General features: G+C 40.6%; 1 protein-coding gene across 1 annotated transcript in view; it reads left to right on the top strand.

Moving 5' to 3' along the window:
- Positions 1–25,230, top strand: part of LOC148163804 (uncharacterized) — a 124,349-nt gene that overhangs the window by 32,503 nt on the left and 66,616 nt on the right.

The following is a 25,230-nucleotide window of genomic DNA, read 5'->3' as shown; positions in this document are numbered from 1 at the left end:
ACTCTGGAGCCATGTATTGAACATATTCTATGTTATCCACTGATTTGAGTTCTCAAGTTAATCATATATTCAGTCTTATATACATTAAAGTCTGCTTCTGAGCTATCTATTCTATTTCATTGGTCTGCCTAGTTGAGTTTTCATCTATTTCAATAATTCAGACTATATAATATGAGAGACAAGAGTAGAGTGTTAAGAAAGAGGGCTTGAAGCCAACCAAACTGACTGGTCTACAATCACCAGCTCCATCCATGCATGTGATCTTGGGAAAGTCACTTAATTTCCCTTTGCCTTATTTTCCTCATTTGCAAAATGAGGGTAATCATAGTAGCTACCTTTTAGGGTAGTTGTAAAGCTTACTAGCACAACTAGGCATTCAATAAATATTAGCTATCACATCTTAATAATATCTGGTACAGCAAACCTCCTCTGGTTACTCCTTCTACATCAAAAACAGCTTAAACAATTTCACAAATTTATTCTTCTGGGTAAACTTAGAGTTAGTTTTTCAAGTTTAAAAAGACCTCAAGTGATATGGAGCAGGCAGTGTATTTTAATGGAAAACAAAAACAAAAACCTTGAAGGGAGTCTATGAGTACTCTCTGTACTTTCCACTCAATTTTGTTGTGAAACTAAAACTGCTCTAAAAAATAAAGAAAAAATTGAAAGAAAAAAACTTAGAGTCAGAATAACTAGGTTCATTAGTCAGTGGCGTGGGATCTTGTGTAAGTCACTTGAACTCCCCAAACCTCTGCTCCTTTAGTCATTTAGGGATAATAACATGTCTTCTGCTTACCACAGCAGGTTCTTGTGACTCAGTATATATAAACGTACTTTGTAGACACTAAAGCACTAAGCAAGCAAAAAGCATTTTTTAATAATAACCCAGTACCGTCAGAAGTGGTTTCCTGAAACAAGCTGGGTTAGAACCAAGAAGAGATGGCGTGGCAGAGTAGATGGAGGAGGTGAATTTAGCTGGCACATAGCACCAAGGATGAGTACGATGCTGTTATATATGACCCATAGTAATAAACTATGTCAAGGGAGTGGTTTTTTAACAGTGAGAATTGCTAAAGTTGGTAGAATTCATTCACAAGGGATTTATCATATACAGAATCCAAGCTTTAAAAAGAACAGATGTAATTTTACAATGTGTGCATTACGAAGCATCTCTGCAAGAAAATCAGCCAAACCTTAACATCCCTTGGTTCCCAGGGTGAGAGATAGCATGTAGATTGAAAAAAATGCTTGCTGGATGAAATGCAATTTTAGGCAAATCAGAACTATTGGCTTTTGTACCCTACCAAATTTCTATCACATTTGCTCAACACAGATTATAGAAGTTTAATATCAAGTCAGACCCAGGGAAATTAGAGAAGTTAGTATATTGGTAAATTTAGTATCTAGAGTTTCTCTAACTCCATTGGCAGGTGCACACTGAATAGACTCTCTTTTCTTATCACAGGAAGTCTAGTCTGACAAACATAGTGAGCCCTCCCATCCCAGACTAGATCGATCCCAAGGCACTCCTTACAGCAGGGCACATCCTCCACACTGGGTTTACCTAGACCTGTTGACTGCGCCTGAATCAGGTCTCTGGGCTGTAACTGGTGAAGGTCTAGTCTTCTGATTTTATTCATATTTACTATTAGGACATGGTGGTACAAAAGCATTAGCCTGGGAATCCCAGGCTTGATCCCAACCCTGTCCCTGCCATTTCTCAGTTGTGTGACCTGAGGTATAAGAGGCAATGTCTGTAAAGGTGCAGAGCTCAAGCTTTGGAGTTCACACAAGTCTCGTGCTCCCATTTGCCAGCCGTGTAGTTTGGGGTACTTATTCTGCTTCTCAAAGCCTTACTTTCCTCATATAAAATGGAGGTCCTACTAGAATGTACCTCATAGGGTTAGTGAAAGCATTAAATGAAATCATACCATTAAATAACAGCACAATCTGTAGAATATAATGAATGCTTGATAAACAGTAACTATTATTTAGCATTTATCAATTCCATTTTCTGTACTTTGGCTTCCTCACCTGTAAAATGAATTGGATATTGTCCAAGCATCCTTCAGTTCTTACATTTAGTGAATGCCCCCACTACATTGAATTTAGCTTAGATTCTTTGGCAGTTTTAATTTGAGATGATTTGAGATGTAGTTCCCTTTCTATTCCAGCCTCTCTCTGAAAGTGGTCCAGATGGCAGAGGGCTGGGATAATTGGGTAACTTCTGACTTAGAGAAGGATTCTTTTGTAAGCCCCAACAATGACTTTTCCTGGGAATGACCAGTCACCCAAAACTTCCAAGAAACCTTTTATGCAAGTATTAGGGCTCCTTTGTTGAACTAACCAATTTGGTGATAATTATCACCTGCCGGAAAATCCAGAGGTCAACTTCTGGTCCTCAGGCAAGAAGACAGCAAAACCACGGCCACTGCCAGTTTCTTGAGAGAAGGCAGAGAAGGGCAGCCTTTTGTCGGCAGAGAGGCTGGTTAGTCTTTACACAATGACCAAGGTTCTGTCTCGGGATTTGTTAAAGGGGTTAGAAAAGGAAGCACTCACTACTTTTAAAGGAGTTATGAGGAACTTCCCTGAATTATAGTTGCCCACTCTGAGTATTTGAGTAATGTGGCATTCATATAAGGTAGGAGATTTTGCATTGGGGTTTTTTGCACTACAGCTTTTGTATCTTGATTTTTGGCCCTGCAGGTAAGGAGGGGGAGCATGCCTTTTTTTTTCCCCTCCCAGTGATTATACTTTAGAGGCATACTTACCTTTCTTAAGAATAATCCAAAAGGTCCATTTGTAGAGAGTCACAGAAAAATAGAATCATGTCTAGCCATTGAATGAAAGGGCCAAGATGTGGGCCTGGTGAATGGTCATCAGACTCAGGTTTCCAACTGGTCTATAAATGTGTGTTGTTAGGCTTTTGATGCTAATAAATGGAGTGGCATATATGTGTTCTGGTGTGGGGAAGAGTGGCAATTTATAAGTGCTCCTTTTTTTTGTCACATTGTTCAAAAATTCAGCCCACTTTTGACAGTGGGATACATTTTCACGAGAATGTGACAAAGAAAGGAAGGAGGAGGAAAACAAAAGAAGAAGCAAACGGCAAAAGAAACCAGTTGTTTTAATCAAGCATTTCCATTTTTGCGTGGCAGAGCTGGGCCTTGCCCACCCTCCTGACTCTGGTTCCTTTCCCACAGGACTTGCTGAGAAGTGCCCCCCTCCTGCTTCTCTGAGAGGGGCCCGTGAGCCTTGTTGTTTGTTAGGGACTCCCATCCCCAGCATTCTCATGCCAACAGCAGTGTGGCTATTATACCTCTCCCTCCTTTCATTAATCAGCTATATTATTTTTCAGTTACTTTTTTTCATCATCATAAGTGTACTCTTTAATCTTCCCATCCCCCATTTCACCCAACCCCCCCCCCCCATCTCCCCTCTGGTAACCGTCAGTTTGTTCTTTATAGTTAAGAGTCTGTTTTTTGGTTTCTCTCTCTCTCTCTTTTTTCCCTTTGATCATTTGTTTTGTTTCTCAAATTCCACATATGAATGAAATCATATGGCATCTGTCTCTCTGACTGATTTATTTTGCTTAGCATTATTCTCTCTAGCTCTATCCATGTTGTTACAAAACAGATTTCATTCTTTTTTATGGCTGAATAATATCCCATTGTGTATATACCACATATTCTTTATTCATTCATCTATCATTGGACACTTGGGCTGCTTCCATAATTTGGCTATTGTAGATAATGCTGCAATAAACATAGTGGTGCATGTATTTCTTTGAATTAGTGTTTTTTTTTAATTTTTTGGGTAAATACCCAGTAGTTCGGTTCCTGGGTCATAGGGTGATTCTAGTTTAAATTTTTTTTAAGATTTTATTTTATTTATTTGAGAGAGAGAGAATGAGAGAGAGAGAGCAGGAGAGGGGGGAAGGTCAGAGGGAGAAGCAGACTCCCTGCCGAGCAGGGAGCCCAATGCGGGAGTCGATCCTGGGACTTCCAGGATCATGACCTGAGCTAAAGGCAGTCGCTCAACCAACTGAGCCACCCAGGTGCCCTCTAGTTTTAATTTTTTGAGGAACCTCCATACTGTTTTCCACAGTAACTACACCAGTTTGTGATATATATGTCACATCTTCTTTATCCATATTATCTGCCAATGGACATCTCAGCTCTTTCCATAGTTTAGCTATTGTGGACATTGCTGCTATAAACATTTGGGTGCAGGTGCCCCTTTGGATCATTATATTTGTACCTTCGGGGTAAATACCCAGTAGTGCAATTGCTGGGTTGTAGGATAGCTCTATTTTTAACTTCTTGAGGAACCTCCATACTATTTTCCAGAGTGGCTGTACCAACTTGCATTCCCACCAGCAGTGTAAGAGGGTTTTCCTTTCTTCACATCCTCACCAATATTTGTTGTTTCCTGACTTGTTAATTTTAGCCATTCAGACCGGTGTGAGGTGGTATCTCATTGTGGTTTTGATTTGTATTTCCCTGATGCCAAGTGATGTTGAGCATCTTTTCATGTGTCTGTTGGCCATCTGGATGTCTTCTTTGGAGAAATGTCTGTTCATGTCTCCTGCCCATTTCTTGACTGGATTATTTGTTCTTTGGGTGTTGAGTCTGATAAGTTCTTTATAGATCTTGGATACTAGCCCTTTATCTGATATGTCATTTGCAAACATCTTCTCCCATTCCGTAGGTTGCCTTTTAGTTTTGCTGACCATTTCCTTTGCTGTGCAGAAGCTTTTTGGCTTGATGAAGTCCCAATAGTTCATTTTTGCTTTTGTTTCCCTTGCCTTTGGAGACATGTCTAGCAAGAAGTTGCTACAGCCGAGGTCGAAGAGATTGCTGCCTATGTTTTCCTCTAGGATTTTGATGGATTCCTGTCTCACAGTTAGGTCTTTCATCCATTTTGAGTCTATTTTTGGGTGTGGTGTAAGAAAATGATCCAGTTTCCTTCTTCTGCATGTGGCTGTCCCATTTTCCCAGCACCATTTGTTGAAGAGACTGCCTTTTTCCATTGGACATTCTTTCCTGCTTTGGAAACTGATCATAGAGTTGAGGGTCCATTTCTGGGCTCTCTATTCTGTTCCATTGATCTATGTGTCTGTTTTTGTGCTAGTACCATACTGTTTTGATGATTACAGCTTTGTAATAGAGCTTGAGGTCCAGCATTGTGATGCCACCAGCTTTGGTTTTCGTTTTCAACATTCCTCTTTCTATTCAGGGTCTTTTCTGGTTCCATACAGATTTTAGGATTATTTGTTCCAGCTCTGTGAAAAGGGTCGAGGTATTGTGTAATATAACTTGTAATCTGGAATTGTGATGCCTCCAGTTTTGTCCAATTACTTACTTTTTAAAGTAAACTCTATGCCCATCATGGGACTTGAATTCATGACCCTGAGATCAAGAGTTGCATGCTCCACTGACTGAGCCAGCCAGGTGCCCAATTCAATTACTTATTTTTAATCCTTTAAAAAGTTTCCTTTGAGCATAGCTCTTCTCATATCCCAAATCCCACACTCAACCAATAAATGCACATGTATGTGTACACACACACACATACACAGGACCAATTCTTCACCAAACACTCCAAGACCCTTACTGAGATATGCCAGCTCAATTTTAGGAATTTTCAAGTGAACCTTAAAATGAAAACCATTGAGGATTCCTGTTTGAATATGCTCTGAATCTGAAGAGACTTGCTGAGGGCAGCCTTAGATATTCTTTTATGCTGTTTCTGAGGTTTGTTTGTTTATGTGTTTTGTGTTCTACTCTATACCCATGTTGGAAATGCCCATAGTGCTAACTCTTCTCTGAGAAGGTAGCTCCCAGTTCCCCTAGTTTGAGTCCTGACATTTCTGATTACTATCAAGTGTTGGTCATGGATCTGCCCAATTCCGTCCCCACATTCTGTCTTAAGAACCCAGAAGCCCTGCAGCCCACCTTTAGTAGCTGGGACCATGGAATAGAGGCAAAGCCAGCCAGTTCATGTGGATGTTAAACAGGTGGTATTGGACTCCAAGACAGCCAAGATTGTCTTTAGTATATGACCTCTGCTTTCCCAGCCTGATTCTGGAGCCCTGTTCTAATGCCATGTTGCCAACAGCTCCTACTTGGCATGCTTGGGTGCATGAGTGTATGTGCACATGTGTGTCTCCATGTGTGTGTTTGTATGAGCATGTGAGTATATATGTGTTTGCATACCTGTGTGTGCATGTGTGTTGGGGCAGGAAGCTGGGCAAGAAGTAGGAAGGTTGGCTTCATTGGCTGACCCTCAGTTGCAGATCCCTGGTGAGTCTGCATTTTATCCTATGCCCACAGCTCCTGTAACGCCTGACACTAGGAATATGGGGAGAAGTCTCATGAAGTGAAGAGAGTAGAGAGTTTGGAGTTGATATGCATGGCATTGCATCCTGGCTTTACCATGTACATAAAAAAGTCAGACACTCTTTAGAATGGGGATAAATAGCACCTATGTCATAGGAATGTATGAATTTTGCCTGTGGAAGATACCTAGTGAATATTTATGAATGGTTCAATGAATGTTCCAAGGGGGCTACCTTAATTTCAGGGTCTGGTCTCTGTCTGAAATGTGGAGCATAGGTAGTTTCATATTCACCTTCGCTTTCCCTCTACCACCTTATTATTAATGAACATGTATGTGTATGTTCCTCACTAAATTGTAACAAAAACACCTAGTATATTTAGAAGGCACGCTAAATACTGGGGTCTGTGCCTAGAGGTCTGTGTGCATTAATTAACCAGAGATTCCCTACATTTCTGTGAGGTATTGTTATCCCCATTTTACAGATGGAAAAAAAAAAACAAGACTCAGAGGAGTTTAGTATGTTGTGTACTTTTTACAGTCCCAAGAGGTAGCACCAGTGTTCCCCTCAATTCTTGCCCAGGCTTGTTCTGCATCATGCCACTCCTGTGGGGACAGGTGCTACTTACTAGTCCTGCATTTGCTGCAGCCTCTAGTACAATGCTTCACACACAGCAGGTGCTCAATAACTGTTTAAAAATGGTAGGCACTCAATAAACATTTGGCTAAGGATTTCCAAATCCAGCTGTCCAGATCTAAGGAAACCTACTAGATTAGCGATAAAATCACGGAAGCTGGAACAGCCATTACCCACCCTCTAGCCCTTGATAAGATCAAGAAATAGCTAGTTCTTCAATTTTTTCTTTTGCTTGTTTTTTTTAAGATTCATTTATTTATTTTAGAGAGAGAGATCTTGAGCTGGGGGAGAGGTGGAGGGGAGAGAGAAAAAGAAGCAGACTCCCTGCTGAGCATGGAGCCGGCCACGGGGCTCGATCTCAGGACCCTGAGATCCTGACCTGAGCTGAAATCAAGAGTCAGACACTCAGCCAACTGAGCCACACAGGCACCAATTTAATTTTTTTTCTTTTGAACAGAAAAGCAGAAGAAGCAAAGCTTAAAGAGGGATTCAACAAACAACTTATGTTGCTCCACTATAATGATCCTAAATGCATGGTGAAGGTGAGCAGCAGTCCCCAAGTTTCTCAATGTTTCTGGCTGGAGCTGCTGAAGAGGAAGACTGAGATGCCAATGGTCATAGAGATTGACCCAGAGATGAAGAAGTTCCATTATGCACTGGTAGATGGTTTTTCTCTGACCTAATATCCTTTTGAAATCCCAAGGGGAAAGGAGGGTGGAGGAAGCCAGGCATGATGGAAGGGACTGATAGGTAGGACATTTCTGTTTCAGCAGAAAATCACATTGGAAAAGGAAGTCTGGTGCCTTGTGTTTATTCAATCTTTTTCTCCCAGGGTCCACATTCCTTCATGCTGGGGACAAGAGAAGTCAAATCAAGAAAGAGGTTGGGGCAAATTCTCCAGTTTGCAAGCCTTACTTCTATTTTGGAACCTCTGGTTATAGCTGATATTTCTGTTAAGCACCTAAGGGCTCACATGGTTCTGAGCAAATGAGTTCTCCTTCATTTTCCTGATTAGTAGAGAGAACCACATGGGGATTTAGCATCAAGAGGATCTACCTTAGAGAGAAAAGAGGCTTCCTACAAATCCAAAATGAAAAAGACCTCAAGAGGTTGGTACAGCTAGGTTTTGTGAACTTGCTTACATATCCTTAGTTATGCCTCTGCCCTCCTTTGCCCTCATCTGTCCGTAGATGTTGGCAGGGAGACACAATCCTCCTGCTGCATACTGTAGGGCCATACTGGGTAGCAATGGGCAACTTTGGTTTCCAGTCACTCTTCCACTAATAGGACCAGTCGGACCAGACTTCCCTGTTATGATTCATAAGATTGGTTTCAAAGAATTTGGGGCTAAAATGAGGGTGCCAAGAACTGATGGTTATCAGAGGGGAGGTAGGTGTGACTGGGTGGGTGAGGGGGTTAAATAGGTGATGGGGATTAAGGAGGGCACTTGTGATGAGCATTGGGTGTTGTATATAAGTGTTGAATTACTAAATTCTACACCTGAACTAATAAATAAATAAATAAAATGAGGGTGCACATAATGTGGATGTATGGGAAGAACATGCAAGTGGGAATCAGGTAAGCCAGTTGCTGGCCTGGCACTACCATTATTATCCTCAGTGACTATGGGAAAGTGAGTCACCCTCTCTGGAGTTCTGTTAGCTTATCTGTAAAGAGCTAATCAAAAAAATTAAATTGGATGTGAGTTAACATTATTCCAAATAAGAATAATTATAAGAATAATTATTACCATCTTTTTTTTTTTTTATCAGTATCCGTTCCTTAACCTGGATTTTATCTATCCTTCTGGCCGTCTAGCTGTCTGCCAAAGCTATTCTGCCCTCCCTGGGGGTGGCATGTACACCAACATATTCAGTGACTTGCCAAATCAAGTTATCCTTGGAACCTTCACACCTTTTGGATGTGGTAGCATTTCTTTTCCTAATAGGTATGTGAGATGCCAGACAATAGAACTTGTGGGTAAGCTGAGGAGTGGAGCAAGAGCTAAATCCCAACAGAAGGAAGAACAGGAAAGTAGTCTTTTACATGGTCAATCTAACTGGGAAAGCAGGGAAGGAAAATGAAACATATGCATGTGGTCACGGCAGCTCCAGGTACAGACTGGCTAGTTGCAACAGGCCAGAGGACCATAGGTCTCCCAGCATCCAGTTGTGCCATCCACGTGGTGAGGCCGTGGCTCTCAAGAGCAGATGGCCCTATAGGAAGTAAAAGCTCAAAGAATACAAATTGCTGGGAAGTGAAACAGGAAGACTGTTGTTTAGGTGAGCCCGGTGTCTGCTGGGCCTCCCTGCTCCCTGAAGAACGAGATCACACTGGCAGCATGCCATCCCATGCCCTTAGAAAGCCTCACATCCTCTTCAGGATAGCTGCCAAATTCTTAGGGGTTATGATCTTGTGTTCTTCTCTGACTTTGATACCCTGCCTCTTCTGAATCTTGTTCTCCACTCTGTCTTATAACTGTGGGTTTATTTTGGCTCTCTTTTGTTTGAACCAATTACAAATTGCTCCTTTTTTTTTTTCTTCACATGAAAACCACTCACTGGAGGCCTCTATGAGGATGGCTGAATTTGTTGGTGATTTGGGTCATAGGAAGCTTATTGCATAGTGCATCAACGAACTCAAATGAAGTGTAAAATGTAGGAATGTGTTCTTTTTTAAAATAAGGATTTTATTTATTTATTTGAGAGAGAGAGCACATGAGTGAGGGGAGAGCAGAGAGAGAGGGACAATTAGACTCTGCACTGAACTGAGCGCAGAGCCTGATATGGGGCTCCATCTCACGACCTTGAAATCATGACCTGAGCTGAAATCAAGAGTCAGATGCTTAACTGACTGAGCCACCCAGGCACCTGTGTAGGAATGTGTTCTTTTTTTTTTTTTTCCAACCAGACAATGTTATGTTTATTGTTTCCATCTAAAGGGGTGACAAGATAAAGCAAACATGTATAATAACAAGGAAATGTCTAGAATTTAAAGCCAGATATCTGGATTTAAATCTTTTCTTCATTTGCTTTGTGATCCTGAAAAATACTATTCAACCCCTTAAAACTTTGGTTTCCTTATCTACAAAATGAGAATATTAATCCCCACCCTAAGGATTTTGAAGATTTAATGAAACAACATAGGCAAAATTGTAGGACTGTGTTCTTAAAAGTGCTTCATCCATCCTACATGTTGTCCAATTTTTCATTTTCCTCTCCAAGGTCCTCTTTTTTTCTTTTCCCTTCTATTTTAGGAGCCCCTTTCCCCTTTTCATTCCCCACCCTTCAAATCTTTCCATTTTCTTATGAAAGAGAAGTTAAGCTCTTTATAGCTATATGCCCAACCAGCTAACATTTGCATTTTCAAACACTTAGCTAACAATCTGGATGAGTCATCCTGGGAGTAGGGGTGAGGAGATGGAAGAGGGATCAAAGAAGAGGGGGTGAGGTTATTTTACTGCCTCACACTGCTGTAAGCCACACCATTGTTACCATATGTCTCATTAATTCATTTATGTATTTCTCCTTTCCTTCATTCCTTTACTAAATATTTATTGAACATCTAACACACGTCAGACTCTCAGAATAGAGAGTAATATAAAGTTCCTGTTTGTCAGGAGATGTTACAGGAAAACTGAAAGGCAGTATTTAGAAAGGGAAATGGGGTGCCTGGATGACTCCGTCGGTTGAGCATCTGCCTTCGGCTCAGGTCATGATCTCAGGGTCCCAAGATCGAGCCCCACATCGGGCTCCCTGCTCACAGGGAACCTGCTTCTCCTTCTCCTCCCTGCTTGTGCTCTCTCTTGCTATCTGTCTCTCTCTGTCAAATAAATAAATAAAACCTTAAAAAAAAAACTAAAAAGGGAAATAAATGCAGAAAGTTGAAACAGGGGCTCCTGGGTGGCTCAGTCGTTAAGCGTCTGCCTTTGGCTCAGGTCATGATCCCGGGGTCCTGGGATCGAGCCCCGCATCGGGCTCCCTGCTCCGTGGGAGGCCTGCTTCTCCCTCTCCCACTCCCCCTGCTTGTGTTCCCTCTCTCCCTATGTCTCTCGCTGTCAAATAAATAAAATCTTTAAAAAAAAAAAGAAAGTTGAAACAAAAAGGTATCTGTAGAAAATTTTTATATTCATTGATTCAACAAATATTTGCAGAGGACCTACTGGTGTGAGCACTGTTTAAGCACAGGGGATATAGCAGAGAATAAAACAAAGTCCTGTCCCTCTACAGCTTACATTTTAGTGAAGGGAGACAATAAACAAATATATACCATATCAGGTGATAAGAGGTTGTAAAAAAAATAATAAATGATTAAGCAGGGTAAAGGGGAGTAGAGAGTGGTGGGAATGGGGAGTTTCTATTTTATATTGATGGCCAAAGAAGACCTCTTTGACAAGGGGCCATTTGAGTAGAAACCTATGATAGTGCAGGGCATACCATACTGTTGACAAGGAAAGTGTTCTAAGCAGAGGGAAAAGCCAGAGCTAAAGCCCTCACGTGTGAGCATGCTTAACAAATCCAAACTAAACCATGATCTCCGGAATGCTGGCTCCAAGAAAATATCACCAAAATATCAACCACCTGACAAACAGGAACTTTCTATTACTCTCAACTTCTTATTGAGAAGACAAAATGGTTTATTCTAACCAAGGGAAGGGAGAGCACTACCTTGATAGAATCTTCCTAATTCCCTGTGAGTAAAGAGGCCAACCCCCAAATCTACTGGTTGAGGAACAGTTGAGTAAGTTTCAAGGTCCTGTTATCATGGATACAAATTTCAGTCCACAGGTTCAGATGAGCAGGAAATACAACTTCATTTTTTAAACACTCAATTTAATTTCTAGGTAGATTCTACCAGTGGGTGGCAGAAACTTACAACACTGGTATCCTTTACCCAAGATTTCATTTCAGTTCCAATGAGCTGATGAAATGAGAAGGCATTAATGGTTGGGGAAATGTCGTTTGGTTCTCAGGCATCCTCATTGCAAATGGTCTGCCGTGATTGGTCTCTGAAGCTCATGGGTGCATCCCTCTGGCTCCAGTGGCAAAGCCTCTCAAGTCCAGGCCCTTTCTCAGCTGCTTTCACATTCTTCCCAGCACACAGGAAACATTTGTCTGACTCTGTCTTACACTGAATGTGGGGAAATCGAGACTGTCCTACTTCCGTCTGTGTGGAAGCCCCATGCAGCATCTCTTCTTTTACTCTTGAGTTATGTTGGGCCTGGGGTCAGCTCCAAGGCTCATTACCTGCCCAGGCATTCAGATCCCTCAAATTCATCTGGAGCTTCTAGTGAACTCCCCACCCTGCCCTGTAACTTGGCCTTAGGAGGATGGCACAGAGCTTTTTCTCTAGAGGTTTCTACCACTGAACTCTCTTACTTAACCTCTGACACTCCTTTCCATCCTCCTACTCCTTTGGACTGGGAAAATCTGCTCCCACAGATTACAGTCTCCCATATCCCTTTTGCCTTGTGTCTAGATCTCAGCTTTTTTATCTCAAAAGCCAAGAATTTGGAACTTTTATTCTCACAACACTTTCTTGAAGCCACGGGTGATGCTCAGGATCTAGGTGAGTGGGAGGCAGCCATGGGTAAAAAGGAAAGACTGGAAAGAGAACACAGTGCGAATTTTTCCCACTACATTACGTAACATTCCCATTAAGGATGACAAGTCACGAACAGTGTAAATACTTGGAATGTGTATGTATGTGTATAGATATGTGTGTGTGTGTATATACGCGCATGTGTGTATGTACACATATATAGTGCCATAAAAACACAGCAATCTATACACAGTATTTATAGTCATTTAACAAGAAATATATAGGTATTATTGCTTTTATAATCATAAAAACTTAAATACTATTTTAAAATTTATATATATACATTGTACCTACCCCATAGTATGGTTGTGAAGACATAAATAAGACAAATTATCATGTAAGCTTTTAGGGTGTCCTAAGATAGGGAGGATAAGACAGAGATAGATAACTTTTGAATGTGGTGGATATGTTTATAGAATGTGGTGATGGTTTCATGGATGTATACTTAGCTCCCAAATCATTAAGTTGTATGTATTCAATAGATACAGCTTTTGTATGTCATTCACATCCCAAAGTGTTTATTTATTTTTATTTTTTAAAAAATATTTTATTTATTCATGAGAAACAGAGAGAGAGAGAGAGGCAGAGGCAGAGGGAGAAGGGAGGAGCAGGGAGCCCGATGCAGGACTCGATCCCAGGACCCTGGAATCATGACCTGAGGTTAAGGCAGATGCCCAACTGACTAAACCACCCAGGAACCCCTCAAGTGTTTTTTTTTAAAAAAAGATATAGATGGATGGATGGATGAATGGATGGATGGATGGATGGATAGATATGGAAATAGGTAGATAGATAAAGATCTGAAAAGTTCATGAAACAGTGATGCTGAGTGGCAGGAAGAGGGAACAGAGGGTGTGTGGAGTGCAGAGTTTTGAGAATACCAAGGCTGAGAATGTGTGCACATGCGATAGTGTACAGACAGGAACAACATTGAGAGATGCCATCACAGGGATTATGAAAGTTGGTGTCTTAAAGTGTTCTGTCTCTATACTGCTTTATGAATTGTGCCATAGTTAATGTTTCTTTGTAAAGCCAGAGATACAACACTGCCTAAGAATGGGGTCTGACCAGGAAGACCTATACTGTTCTCAATAATACTGGAGTTTCTCTTTATCCTTGGAAATTGCCCATGAGGATCTTGATCTCATCTTCTTATCCCAGTGGTACCCCTGAACCTAACCAGTGCCTGAGCCAAAGCTCCTCCTGCTTTCCACTATACCCTACAGCTTTCCCCAACCCTAATCCCTCTCCATCTCATATTTCAGAAGCTCAGGAGAAGGAGGGTAAGGTATGGCATTAGGTGTCAGCACGGATCAGAGTAACGTCAAAGGTGGGCTGAAGGAAGTCAAGCGACAAGGTCAAAATGTCCACAGCCAACCAAGTGCAGGTAGCAGAAGCAGGTGTTAATTTCTTGTTCCTTGCCTGGGGCTGCCATTACAAATTGCCATAAACTGGGTACTTAAAATAACAAAAAGTTATTCTCTGGAGTTCAGGAGGCCAAAAGTCAGAAATCAAGGTATTGGCAGGGTTGATTCCTTCTGAATCCATACCATGCAGCTCTCCTAGCTTCTGGTGGTTGCCGGCAATCCTTGGTGTTCCTTGGCTTATAGACACGCCACTCCAATCTCTACCTCCATCTTCATATTGCCTTTTTCTCTGTGACCTCTCCTCTTCTTATAAGGACACAAGCCATTGGATTTAGGACCCATTCTAAATCATCTTGAAATCTTAAGTACATCTACAGATGCCCTATTTCCAAATAAAGTGACATTCTGAGGTTCAAGGTGAACATGAATTTTAGGGGGACACTATAGCAACTCACAATAATTACTGTTCCTCTATATTTACCTTTATTTGAGATATTACTGACTCTCACACCTCTGCCTGCTCCTCTTCCATGTACTTAATTTCAGTTTAGTTGGTGATTCATATTTACAGCATCACAAATGGAAAATTTGGACCAAAATCACCTTAAATATATAAATGCAGCACATAAAAGAAAAGCATAAGATGTGGGCTTAAAAAAGGACATTTTCTGGCCCTTGAAGCTTTAGAAAGAGATTGACATTGTAGCCTATTCATAAGATAGCCTTTCAGTGCACTAAGACAACATGTCAGTAAACTCACCCTCCAGATTTCCTGAATTTGAATTTTTTGAATGAGCCCCAATTGCGTATTTCCCATCCTTTGTATTTTGACTTCTTTTGATTTCAAGATGATGGAAATTGTAAGTTAGGTCATCCAGAAAGCAAGAAGTTCATAAATATGCTTTCTGTGTGTTTCTGCCATGTTAAGCATTTCATATATGTTGGCCGTGCTTCTGGGGATGCCCCTTCTCTGGCGGTTATGAGCCAAATCACCTGTGTCATCACCATCGAATGTGTCAGAAGTTTACCGGCAAAAAGAGTACAGGTCGGCAAAAAGCTAATATTTTTTTAAAAACCATTGCTTGATTCTCAAGATGCAAGTAGAGAGAAACAGATTAATGGGGCAGCAAAGTGCCTTGGTGAGTGGCATGTAAATACCTGCCCTCTGTGTGGAGAGCCTTTCCCAACTTTGATGTTGAGATGAAAAGATGATGACAGAAACTGGAAGCATTTCAAAGGCTGAGAAAGCACATACTTTCAAAAAATCTTTCCCCCTCCCAACCCTAGTAGCTCAACAGTTTCAAAAGAAAGATTAAGAAACACTACATAGTTTTATGGCATTTTAATTGCACATTTTATTCTGTGACACCACAAAGTGGAAAAGTAACAATTGCTTTCATGAAGAACAAATGTATTTTCATTTGAGTTGTCCAGGGATTGTTAAAGTTAGATTCTTTGAAAACTGTTTCTGGGGAGCTCAATTAAAACATCTCACCCTTATTGACTGCTAATATATATCACTTTATGTTGAGAGGGCACTTTTTCATGTTATTTAATTTTCCCAGGAACCCAACTTGACTAGGTATAATTCCCAGCTAAGGCAAACTAAAGCTCAGAGAAAATGGATACCTTTTCCCAGGCTACATGGTAGAGAAAAACATTGAAGTCAGTTTTCAGACTGATCCCAATGCTTTTTTCCCCCTTTCCAACTCTTTACACATTGAGAGAGAGGTTTAGAGCTGAGAACACAATATATGAGACTAATAAGAATAGTAATAATCAGGGGCACCTCAGTGGATCAGTCAGTTAAGCTTCCGACTCTGGATTTCAGCTCAGGTCATGATCTCAGGGCTGTGAGATTGAGCCCCACATTGGGCTGTGCACTGGGTGTAGAGCCTGTTTGAGATTCTTTGTCTCCCTCTCTCTCTGCCCCTCCTCCCCCCTCTCTATCTCTCTCTTAAAAAAAAAGTAGTAATCATCATAAACATAATCATGTGGTAATGAGCATGGCCTTTGGGGTTAAATGTATCTAGCAATAGGTTGGAGCAACAGAGAAACTGGGCTGTGTGTCTCCAGCATCTAGCAGGTAAGCTCAGGCTTCTTTACTGGGTGCCTGGGTTCCAAAAACAGCAAGAATAAAGACAAATCTCAGTGCATATGCACTTCTCAAGCCTTCTCTAGTATGTTTGCTTATGACTCATGTGGTCAAACCTAGATTCAAGGAGTGAAGAAATAGACTTCTACTTTTCTTGGAAGAAGCTGCAAAATACTGTGGCCATTGTTGCAATTGATCACAAGGAAAACACCTGAATCTAAATTATGACTTCTCACTTGTCTCTCTCTCTGCCTCTCTCCACCCCTGATTCTATTTTGATCAATCATGTAGTAGAATTTGAGAATTATGAATACATAAGATGATCACTTAACAGTATTAGTCTGTTAACCACCAATCCCTCCTCTCAAGAGTGTTCATGAAAATTTGCAAGGCTTGGTTATCTTCTTTCTCCTGGTTTTGGTCCAGATGTTCTTATATTCTCACTTGGAATTCTGTGTCATCCTCTGATTCCTTCCTACATTCTTTGTTAGTCCAACCTGGATTGGTCATGTCCTTTTATTTCAGGTCTCAAGTATGTCATCTATAACTGTTCACAAGGTTCAGACACTATGAAATCTGTATTTATATTGTGTTCATGATTTCTTTTCCTGTTTGGTATTCTATAGGATCCCCACGTTTTGAACTGTCTGGAGATGTGAGTTCTTGTGCTTGGCTGGGAATACCTCCTAGAAATTGATATTTATGACAATGGTGGAAGTAATTTAATGGAATTCCCCGGTTATAGGCTAAGTGTTCCTTTAAATGCTTTTCCCTCTTGAAACTTGATGCTTCTTTTCTTCATAATGTGTTTTGCAGCTCTAGCGTTTGGAATTAACAGCTCTCTACTTGCTGCCTTATCCATGGGTTTCACTATTAAATATTTCATGCAGACTTCCATGTGGATTTTATTGTCCAGTGAGAGTTTGTATCAAAATGGAACTTGATGACTTTGAAAATTTCAGAAGACCTTTCTCGCTCTGGCCCCTTTCCAACCTCATCTCCTATCACTCACCCCCTTGTTTACCAAACTTCTTTCTCTCTGCATGGCTTTCATAGCCTTTGTTCCCTGTGACCAAAGCTCTTGCCCCAACTCTTTGCAAGATGGGTTTCTTATCTTTCAGGTCTCAGTTTAAATGTCATCTCCTAGGAGAAATCTTTTCTTTTCTTTTTCCTTTTTGTTTTAGATAGCTTTATTGAGAAAAAATTACATTCCATAAAGCCCACCCATTTAAAGTGTACAATTCAGTGGTTTTGGGTATATTTACAGAGTTTTGCAACCATCACCATAATCTAATGTTAGAACATTTTCATCACCCTGAAAGGAAATCTTACACCAATTAGCATCCACTCCTGTTCAACACTCTCACCTCTAACCCTAGGAAGCCATTAATCTACCTTCTGCCTCTACAGATTTGTCTATTCTGGACATTTCATAACAATGAAATCATAGAATATGTGGTCTTTTGTGACTGGCTTTTTTCATTCACCTTTAGGCTTTTAAGTTTCATCCATGGTGTAGCATATATCAGTATTTCACTCTTTTTTACAGCCAAAATTATATTCCATTGTATGGATATACCACCTTCCATTTCTCCATTCATCAGTTGGTGAATATTTGTGTTGTTTCCATTTTGGGGCTACTATGAATAATGCTACTATAAATATTCACATATAAGTTTTTGTGTGGACATATGTTTTCACTGCTCTTCAATAGATACCTAAGAATGAAATTGCTGGGTTATATGGTAACTCGATTTTTAACTTTTTAAGGAACTTCCAGACGTTTTCCAAAAGAAGCTTTATATGACCGTCCATTTTAAGAAGGCCTGTCCTTTCCTTTCCTTTATTCTAGTGATGACTTTATTGCTTGTTAGCACTAATCGTGATCTGAAATTAAATGTCCATTTACTGGCTCTGTGTAGCTAGAATGTGAGCTCCATGATGGGAGAAACCATTTATATCTCATTCACGGCTTTACCCCAAACAGTTAGTATGTGCCTAGTATATAGTGAGTGAGTGTTTAATAAATGTTTGTTGAATGATTGAATAGTGAGTGAACAGGACTCTGGGAAATATTTGTGTCAAACTATTGGAAACAGGTGGTGGGGAATGGGGAGGCTAGGACAGATGGAGTTCTCTAAGAGCCAGGCATAGAAATTGTAATCAAAAAGGTTGTAACAGCTAGAGGGTTTTTTGTTGTTGTTGTTGTTGTTTTCATTTTTGGGTTTTTTTTTGTTTTGTTTTGTTTTTCTGAAAGTAGAGTTAAGATGATTTACTACAGCAAATAACAGAAATTCCATTTCACATTATGGAGAGGATAGGCTCTAGATGCAGTATAATTTGTGACTTGGTGATGTCATGAAGGATCTAGATTCTTTTCATCTCTCCACTCAGCTCTCCTTGGCATCCTTTCTTCCAAGGTGGTTCCCCTGGTGGCTACCAGTGACACTGGCTATGTGCTCTTTTATATGTCTAGCAGGAGAAAGTTAAAAACTTTTTTTTTTTTCAGAATAAACTATATGTCCTTCCTTTCAGTCTCTTTAGACCGATTTAGTTATAGGCCTACCCCTGTTAAAAACAGCTGTCAAGGGAACACCATGTACTTATGGGCTTAGATACTCAGCATCTACCCCTGTAAATGGGGATGGACTCAGTGAAGGGTGAAGAGCCAAATGAACAGGAATTTGTGTGGAAGGAAGGAAGGAAGGAAAGGGAAAGGAAGGGGAGCGTGGAGGGGAGGGAAGAGAGGGGAGGGGAGGGGAGGAGGGAGGGGAGGGAAGGGAAGGGAAGGGGAGGGGAGGGGGAGGGGAGGGAAGAGAAGGAGAGGGGAGGGGAGAGGGAGGGAAGGGGAGGGAAGGGGAGGGGAGGGGAAGGGAGGAATAGGGAATGTATGCTGGGTAGGCACCAATAGTGGAGCAGATAGAACTTGATTTGGGTCAGCAATCTCTAAGGGTCTGATCCAGTGGGAAGAGGCATGGCATCAGCAAGATTTCCAAAGATGTGGTGATGTTCAATGCAGGGAAGGAGAGAGAAGTACCTAGGCCAGGGACTGGCAAAGCTTCTCTATAAAGAGCTAGATAGTAAATCTTCAAGGTTTTGCAGGCCATACAGTCTCTATGGCAGCTACTCAACTCTGCCGCTGTAGCATGAAAGCAGCCACAGCCAATACATAAACATGTGGCCATGGCTGTGTTCTGATAACATTTTTACAAAAACAGGCACAGGCCAAATTCAGCCTGTAGGTTGAAGTTTGCCTATTCCTGACCTAGACCATGGATAATATCACATAATTGCTATTGAAAAAACAGCTTAGAACCTTTGTTTTCCTAAAGTTGGATCAGCATTTTCATTCTTGTATATACTCTTATGCAAGGATACTGATTGATTCTCCTCTAAACTTGAAGATTTAATCCATAAATAGCTAATATTTATTGAACACTTACTATGTGTCAGGCCCATTTACATTTCATTCTTTATCTAATTTGGTCTCTTGCTGCTTTCAAGATTTTCTGCTTGTCATTGGCTTTTAACAATTTGACTGTAATGTGTGTAGATGTCGATCTCTTTGAGCTTTGAATTATTGAGCTTCTTAGATATGTAAATTAATGTTTTTCATCAAACTTGGGAAGGTTTAGGCCATTATTTCTTTCTTTTTTTTTTAAGATTTTATTTATTTATTTGAGAGAGAGAATGAGAGATAGAGAGCACGAGAGGGAAGAGGGTCAGAGGGAGAAGCAGACTCCCTGCTGAGCAAGGAGCCCAATGTGGGACTCGATCCTGGGACTCCAGGATCATGACCTGAGCTGAAGGCAGTTGCTTAACCAACTGAGCCACCCAGGCGCCCTAGGCCATTATTTCTTTAAATATCTTTTCTGCCCATTTCTCTATTCCTGGTACTCCTGTTTCATGTATATTAGTGTTTTTAATGGGGTCCCCTAGGACTCTGAAATTCTTTTTTTTTCTTTTTTTGAGAGAGAGAGAGCAGAAGAGGGGCAGAGGCAAAGGGAGAGAGGGAATCCCAAGCAGACTCCATGCCCAGTGTGGAGCTCAGTGTGGCCCAGTGTGGACTCAATCTCACGACCCTGAGATCATGACTTGAGCCAAAATTAAGAGCCAGATGCTTAATTGACTGAGCCACCAAGGCACTACAGGACTCTGAAATTCTATCTGTTTCCCTTCGCTCTTTCTCGTTTCTGTTCTGTAGACTAGATAATCCCTACCAAGCTAACTTCAAGTTCACTGATTCTTTTGCCAACTCAAAGAGGCTGGTGAGCCACTCTAGTCAAGTTTTCATTCCCATTATTGTAACTTTTAATTCCAGAATATCCACTTAGTTTTTTTATTTCTTTTTTATTGTTGTTATTGATATTCCCTATCTGAGGAGTCATTATAATCGTATTTTTCTTAAATTAAAACATTACTCCCTTTAGTTTTTTTTTTAAACATATTTATACTGGCTGCTTTAAAGTCTTTGTCTGGTAATTCCAACATCTGTGCCCCTTAAAGATAGCTTCTATTTCCTGCTTTTTTTCCTATATGTAGGTCACATTTTCCTGTTTCTTTGCATGTCTTATAATTTTTTACTGAAACCAGATATTCTAGATAATATATTGTAACAAATGTGGATTCTGATGCTTTCCCATTCCAGAAGTATATCTTGTCTAATTCTGTCTCTCACAAATAACCCTATTAGGTGATATAATATGTAACCCCCCCAGACAAAAATAACCGCATTTAAGGCATAATTCCCTTATGGAAGCTAGTTTTTCCTAATATTGGCACCTGAATCTGATTCCTAATAAATCTGACAGGGTTGGCCTAATCTAGGTATCAATATATAATGACACTTGGGACAGTTTAGAGATAAAAAGAATTGGTTGAAAAGGTCTAAGCCTATAGCCTATGGTGATAAATTCCAAATAATCCTCTATGATATACTGATATAAAGAAAACTGCAAATAATGTTCAGAGGCATTTGAGATCAGTGTTTGGTTTTACACAACCAAGAAGGTGAAAACATCTAAACATCTAACTGGCAAGACTTGGACTGAGTTGCAGGCTGGACCCTATTGCACCAGACTCTAGAGCATCAGACTCTCCTGAGATGCTCATTTTTTGCATCCATATTCTTATAACTGAGTTGAAGTCTTTGCTTAAGTACTATTTATTAATGTTAAATCCTTACGAATTAATTGACTCCTGCGTGAGCCTTCACTTTCTCCAGCAAACAGTAAATACTGGTTCTGGTTAAGAGTTGTGGAAGCTTCCTGCAACTCTAACCAGAAAATTTCCTATTTACAGCTTCTCAATGAGAAAGCCCACTATGATGTAGGAGTGAGGGCATATTGCTGTTTGTATATAAAAGTTATTCATGCACATGACTAAAAAATTTTTTTTCCAAGTGAAATTAAAATTGTATTGCATGGAAATTAAAATTCTCTTCCTTTCAACCTCATACCCCTTCTGTCAGTGTATCCACAGCAAAGAGCATTTTTGTCTATTCTTCAAAATGCATCCACACACCCATCCATACACATATTGGCTTAGTTTTCTTCAAAATACATCCACACACCCATCCATACACATATTGGCTTAGTTTTCTCTTTTTCTTTTTATGACAGGCATTTTAAATTCCTAGTGAAAAAAAAAAGGATTTCTTGTCCTGATGTGTGAGCTAAAATTAGAGTCTCCATTTGTGAGGTCCTATGATCATTCCATTGCAACACCCTTAACACATCCCCAAAAAGAGAGCTCAGTTGACAAATAACTGATAAATAAAATGTGGTCTATCCATACAATGGAATACCGTTCAGCCATAAAACAAAATGAAGTACTGATACATGTACAACATGGATTAACCTTGAATGCATTATGCTAAGTGAAAGAAACCAGTCTCAAAGACCACATATTGTATGATTCCATGTGTATGAAATGTCCTGGATAGGTAAATCTATATAGACAGAAAGCAGATTAGTGGTTGCCAGGGGGACTAGGGGAGGGAAGAATGGGGAGTTATTGCTAATGGGCATGTGGTTTTCTTTTGAGGGTGATGAAAATCTTATAAAATTGATTGTGGTGATAACTGTACAATTCTGCAAATATACTAGAAATCACTGAATTGTACATTTTAAATAGTGAATAGTATGACATGTGAATTATATCTTGATAAAGCTGTTATATATAAAAGAAAGAACTCAAAATATTAATATATAGTTTGCTGTCCTATATTGCATCATTAAAGTAGATGTCATTATTTCCCTTTTGCTTACAACAACATTGTACCTAAATGTGGTGTTCTTTGCAAAAATTATGAAATTTTTTTATTATTTTTTAGAGATTTTATTTATTCATTGGAGAGAGAGAGAGAACACAAGCAATGGGAGAGGGAGGGGGAGAAGCAGACTCTCCGCTGAGCAGGGAGCCCAATGCAGAACTCGATCCCAGGACCCTGGGATCATGACCTGAGCTGAAGGCAGACACTTAACCAACTGAGCTATCCAGGCACCCCATGAGCTATTTTTAAATTCCCCTTGTCATTTAAATAATATTAAATTTAAAATAGAGCTTATAAATTAAAAAATAATAGTGGTTGATGCAAAAGTTGGGCCACATGATTTCTGAGGACTATTTTAGGACTAATTTACAGGTAATTTTACAGAATTACAATTCAACAATGTTAAAACTGAAATAAAACTACATCCCAAATCTTCACTTTCTGGGTAGAACCCAGAATGTTCAGTGCCCTGGTCAGACTTTAATATTGCTCAAGAGTTAAGCTTATACTGGGAAATTGTCCCCTTGATTATTTGTTACATAAAATTAAATGTCCAAGGGCGCCTGGGTGGCTCAGATGGTTAAGCATCTGCCTTCGGCTCAGGTCATGATCCCAGGGTCCTGGGATCGAGTCCCGCATCGGGCTTCCTGCTCCTTGGGAGCCTGCTTCTCTCTCTCTCTCCCTCTGTCTCTCATGAATAGATAAAGAAAATCTTTAAAAAAAAAAAAAATTAAATTAAATTAAATGTCCAAGATAAGAATTACATTCATAAACGGGAGGTGATTTCTCCCCACTTGCTGCTCTGGAGTGGCTGCCTTCCTCATCCTCTTCCCGTCTTCTTTGCTGACAGTAACTAAGCAAATGAATGCAACACCATCTGCTGATGATATTTTGGGAACTTCACAGAAGCCCAAAACACTAAGCCTCGGGGCTGAGTCCTGCCCCTGTGCAATTTCATCCTGGGCATCATAGACCATTTCTTGGAAGAGGATACCACCTGCTTCAGAACCAAAGCCTCTGAGAGAGAAAAGCCAAAAACAAAAGCTGTCTTTCACGGGACTTCATTATTTGTTAATGATCTTTTAAACCAATCCTCCTCTTGCGCATCTGTCGTCCCACCGAGAGGCTGTCTTGGTGAGAAGGCTCAGCAGCTCCAACCAGCAGGAAGATGAATTAAAGGGGGGCGTGGCCTTGGACCCTTGTTGCCAGGATCCAGTGTGTAGGGAACCACCATGCCTGCGGGGAGACAACTCCCACTGCTGTGCACGGGTGGATGGATCAGGTCTTCCCTGAGGCTCCTCCAAGGAGTGAGAATAACTGACGGCTGGACTGCTCGGGGTGAGTGAAAGGGTAGCCTGTTCGGGAAAGGAACGCGCTCCAGGTGTCCAAGGCATGGAACATCTATTTCTGATTCTTTCACTGGTTTGGTCACTTTGCTCTTCCTGCCCATCTGTTAGATTGCAGGCTTCTCAATTAAGTCAAAAGTACCCCTTTTATACTGTGAACTTCCCTTATGCCTTTATTAGATGGTGAACTCCCCTATTGAATTTTACATTGAGCTGCAGGTGTTCTATTAACCCGCCTCCCTGAGCCTCTGTTTCCTCATCTGGAAAATGGGACTCAGAACCTATAGATGGAATTGTGAGGACTTAATAATACAAGTCAACACTAGAGAACTTACAAGGTACCTGGCTCTGTTGAAACCACTTTATATTAATTAATTCATTTAGTTCTTACAACAGCTCTGTGAAGTAGATGCTGTTATTGCCGATTTTAAGACACGGAAACTAAGCCATAGAAATGTTAAGAAATTGTCCAAGTTCACACAATTAGGAAATGGAAGAGCCAGGTTCAACACCATTAACCATCTGGCTCTACAACGTTTGTAACCATTAAACAACACCGCCTATTAAAAGCAGATATTTAAGGCTTGGCACATGGTAGGTTCCCAGTAAATATTACCTATCAAAATAATTAATGTCCCAAGACTGAAAATGCCCTGAGAACAGAGCACCTCACTCCAGGCATCCCTGAGTGCCTAACAGTGCCTAAGTAGTGTCTTGCATCCAATAATTACCCAATATGTATTTGTTAAATTGAGTCCATTTCATCAGGGCAGTTCAGACTTGAAGCCCCTTCTCTGCCAGGTGCTGCGCTGAGAGTAGAGAAGATACAAAGATAATTTAGATATGAACACATAGTGTGATGCTACTGATCCGAAAAGCTAAAAAATGCTAGGCTGCACTGATAGACATATAAAGTATAGGGAAGATAAAATTGACACCTTCTGTTCTTCATCACCCAAATCCCATCTTCCCAAATCTGTATAGTTCTTGAATCCACACATACATCTTCTATCTCCCTCATCCCTGCTGCAGTCCAAGCTGCCATCCTCTCTCCGACCTTTGAACAGGTCTCTAGCACTTACCCTGGTTCCTTACCAATCTGTTTGATCATGTCGCCTCTTTGCTCTGTTATGAAACCCTTCTATGACTTTTTGCACTTAATATAAAAATCATGGTACAGCGTAGAAAGCCCTACACATCTGGTCCCTGCCTGCCAGTCACTCTAGTCTCATTCACACTACTCTGGACTCTAGCCACACCGGCTTTCTTTCAGTCCCTTGAATGCATTATGCCCACCACCTTTCTTGTGGCCTTTTGTATATATTGTTGCAACCATTTAGAACACATTGCTGGGCAAGTGTCTACCCCTGATTCAATGAGCTACAGCCAAGACAGTAATACCACATGATAAAATAATCACGGCCCACAGAGCCCATTCCTATGACCGTATGGATGGTCATACAGATGGAGGTGCTGAAATAGAAGGCGGTGTGTCTCAGAAAGGGGAATCTTGATCAGTTAAACAGATATATACCAACCTTCCCTTCAAGGAAAATACTCAGGCAGAGGCA

This window comes from Eumetopias jubatus, unplaced genomic scaffold (assembly GCF_037043125.1).
Source record: "Eumetopias jubatus isolate StellerSeaLion01/CBP00866 unplaced genomic scaffold, mEumJub1_p1.0 scaffold_8, whole genome shotgun sequence".
Taxonomy (NCBI): domain Eukaryota; kingdom Metazoa; phylum Chordata; class Mammalia; order Carnivora; family Otariidae; genus Eumetopias; species Eumetopias jubatus.
The sequence above is the reverse complement of the archived record's forward strand: the minus strand, read 5'-3'. Positions and strand labels throughout refer to the sequence as shown.